Here is a 4407-nt window from a genome sequence, read left to right on the forward strand (position 1 = left end):
GAAATCAAACCTTGAGAGGTGGCTTTATGCAACATCCTAGAAAATACATCCACAACCAAGTTAAATAGTAGTGGGGATTGAGGATCACCTTGTTTGAGCCCTTTTCCAGCCATAAAATGAGGGCCTATAGTATCATTAATACGAACACAAAAGGTACTCTATAAGATAATAGTTTTAATCCAAGAAATCCACTTCTCCCCAAAACCTCTCGAGTGAAGCATATCAAATAGGAAATCCCAGCTAACCCTATCATAAGCTTTCTCATAATCCAGTTTCAGAACTAGACCCTGAGAATTAGATCTCTTAACCTCATGGATAACTTCATGAGCCATCACCACGCTTTCTAGAATATATCTCCCTTAATGAAAGTTGTTTGGTTTAAAGAGATAAGTCTATGACTAGTAGGCGAAACCCTATTAGTCATGGCCTTAGAAAATATTTTAACACCATAATTACTAAGGCTGATAGGCCTAAATTTTTTCATTTCCTTGGCATTATGTTCTTTAGGGATAAGAACAATTAGAGCAAAGTTTAAACGATAAAGATCAAGTTTACCCTCTTCAAAATCTCTAACAAGGGCCATAAAATCCATTTTAATTACGTCCCAAAAGGTTTGATAAAACAAAAAGGACAACCCATCAGGACCCGGAGCACCATGTGCATAGGAACCAAAAATGGCTTCTTTAATCTCCTCTTCAGTGAAGTTTCTCTGTAGCATATCATTTTCCTCTTGGATAACCATGTCTTCTTCCTTCCAGAAGGAAGGCCCTAATTTAATATTATGCTTCTCCTCGTGCCTAAACAACTCCTTATAAAAGGAGGTAGCCACTTCCAACATCTCATTAGTAGTGTGGACAGGGCCATTGTCACCAATCAATTCAGAAAGGTGATTTTTCCTATGTCTATGATTAGCCAGAGCGTGGAAATATTCATTATTTTTGTCCCCATCTTTAATCTTACGATCTCTGGACCGTTGCCACAAGGCAATCTCCTCTTTATGCCAGATATGGTTCAATTCATCTTTAATCTCAATCATACGGGCTTTTTCGTTTGCATCAAGTTGGTTGTGTTCAGAGAACACATCTAGGATATCGAACTCCAACAACAGCTCTCTCTTCTTCTTCATGGAAGCCTCTATATTAATGCTCCAACCTTTAATTTTTTTCCTGGACAGTTTAGATTTATTCATCCAAATATCTAAAGCACAATTACCCGGAACTACAAAGCTCCAAATCTCACGAACTAGATCTTTAAAGCCAGGTTGCTCCAGCCACCACTTTTCAAAGCAAAATGGTTTAGGGGAGGTAACCCTCCTAGCTCCAGTGTCTAACACAAGCGGGGTGTGGTCGCTCCCTATCCGGTGGAGAGCCGTTAAAACTGACAAAGGAAAATGAGCATCCCAGGAAACTGAGACAAACACCCTATCTATTGCAGCAAAGATAGGACTATCCTGATTATTACTCCAGGTAAAGCTTCTATTAGCAATATTAACCTCCATTAGAGCACATTTATTCACCCAGTCAATAAAGAGATAGGTGGATTGGGAATTAACAATACCATTAAAATCCCCCCCCCCCCAATGATGACAGGATGGGATAGCTCTAGCATCACATCATGAAGTTCAGCAATGAACTCAACTTTATATTCATTGTAAGTAGTACCATACACAGCAACAAAGTGCCACAAAAACCCATCGTTCTTATTTTTGAGAGTCGTGACAACACAATATTTTTTACCAGAGAACCCCAGAACCTCAAATAAATCATTATTAAGACACACAAGGATCCCTCCAGCTGTTTTGTCTGCAGGCAGCACATGCCAACTAAAATTATGACTACCAGCAATCATCTTTAAACTACTATCATCAATTTTCTCTCTCTTGGTTTCAAAGAAACCCACAAAGTCAACATGATTATTTTTCACGAAATCACCAAGGCACTGCATTTTGCTAGGTTGACCAAGACCTCTAACATTCCAGAAGGCACCTATCATTTAACTTTAAACGGGTGCGACAAGCCACAAGGCTTACTCTTAGTATGCATGACAGGGCTATCCAGATCTGGGGCAGCAGTGCCATTTACCCCAGGGACCGATACATTTCATATGCTATCAAATGATAATGCCATATATCTAAACTAAAGCAAAATTAGCAACAAAAGATATATGACCCATAAGATCTAGCACGGGTCAACATACTATTTCCTTCAAAGAGCATAAGAATAATGTATTCCTATGTAAAGATTCTACAAAAAAGTTTTACGTACCAGTTCAAGTGCATCGTATTCCTATTTATTTATTTTTGAGTTGTAAAACAATTTTTATTTTTTATTTTTTGGACGGGTGGACTTATGGGTTCTTTCTATGCGTTTGTATCACCTCGATATATCAATTGAATGAAATGTCCTTTATCGAAAAACGTACCAGTTCAAGTGGATGACGATTAGCTGAAATCGAGGAAGCAGTTAGCAACTTAAAAGAACTTGTACGTATGGATTCTAAAGAATGGCATTTTTGTACTTATAATGTCGGCTAACTTTTGATGCTTGAGAATTTTCGTTCACCTCACAACCACCATGGCATGGGGGTTCTCACACATTTCTTAATTAGTATGTACATGAACATTCCGATGAGAAATTGGGAACCACACATTGCTATAGATAATATGGAAAATGAGGACGACTGCATTTCTTAATAGTTACATGTGCTCATAATCAATACAACTTTAGCATGCTAATAGATAATAGGCTCAAAACATCAAGTTTCTAGCCTAATTACCATGTGTATTGCAATGTTGCATGTAGAGCACCTACATTTTTGAAGTGGAATATTTATTTAACTAGCTAGTAATAGCATTTTTGAAGGGTAGGTTTAAGACTGTTAAGGCCCCCCCCCCCCTAGTAGAAGATTTGCCTTGGGGGGGGGGGGGGCTACTGTGCTTTCAAGTCCAGATCATCATCATCTTCTTCTTTTTTGGCGAGTGATGCTCCAAGTATGCACTTAGCCTAATGTATTAGGGTTGTAAAGATAGGACCAATTAGATTTGTTTTGTGTCATGATTTCCCTATGAGCGCGTGCGCACACACACACTCTACCATTATGAGAACCTCCGAAAGACTGAGCTAGAAGATATTGACATTGACGAAGCCACCATACACATCTCATAGCTGATGGACATGACATAACACTAAAAGAATACATAGCGCCGGAATGACTGGAATAAATTTCAGGAAAATGCAACCACCTATGCCAAGTCTAGGACATGAATATCGATGGATAGGTTTCACCACAAGGGACCTAGCCATCTGAGCTATGCATAGTTCATGTTATGATTTCGATAGTTGGAAGCTACACTGACACCAAATTATGTAGAAATACTTGGCAGAAAGACCTCACCGAGATATGCTCTTTTGAAATAATGGATATCATCAGTTTTTATGCATAAAGCCTCGACTATGGTTATTAGTACTCACTACTCAATCACATAAGTGTAAACACAAGGAAATATTGAAATATCTATGCAAATGGAAAAGTTCTTAGTATATTTAATGGGAAACAAAATTCTTTAAACATATGTGTTTTATACAACATTCACTTAGCTTGTTTATGAGATCTAGGGGCTTGATCCCATCAACATGGGCCTAGGTGGAGGACACTCTGGGTGGCGTCCCTAGGGATGTGGTGAGTGGATCCATGAGATGGATAGAGCAGCGGCGATCTATGAGATGGCTGGAATGGCGGCCAGATCCAAAAACCAACTTACATCCAAGCACCCCTCTCTTTTGCATCGAAGGGGACCCAGTGAGGTGAGACAGTGACCAGAAGCAGGGCAATGTGGTCCTTGACCTGCATCCGGTGTCTTATCCAGAAGATTCGGTTAGCGAGTGGATATCAACTGGTAGGGAGGTTGCTAGCTGTGATGAGTTCGATGACAAGTTTGTGTGTACTCTGGGGGAAACCCACGATGTTCCATTGTTGAAGGTGTTGGCTCAAAGCTTGGCATTATGGATGAAATTTCCATGCTTCACTTTTGGTTGGACTCGTCAACATCGGCGCACGTACGCCGATCCCTTCTTGAAGCCTTTGTCTAGTAGTACCATATTTTCATTTAATTCAATCACATGTCATAGGGTTTGCGATAGGTTTGTAGAGATCCTGTCACGAGGCAAACCCAATTTGGATGGCATCGGGTTTTCTTCCTTTCTTGTAAGTTGATCTGTATGGCATTGATGCGAGCTTTTGCTTGACATCCTTGAATAATCAAGAAGATATAGTTGTGTGCATAACTTGATGCAGAGGTCAAAGGCATTCTCCTCTTTTTTCTAAAAAATGGGAAGATGCCCTAATATCTTTTCCCTGGAAAGCGTATTTTCGAACATAAGTTTCTTGTATTGAACAGACAAAGTCACT

The sequence above is a fragment of the Triticum dicoccoides genome, chromosome 7A (assembly GCF_002162155.2).
Source record: "Triticum dicoccoides isolate Atlit2015 ecotype Zavitan chromosome 7A, WEW_v2.0, whole genome shotgun sequence".
In the NCBI taxonomy this organism is placed as follows: domain Eukaryota; kingdom Viridiplantae; phylum Streptophyta; class Magnoliopsida; order Poales; family Poaceae; genus Triticum; species Triticum dicoccoides.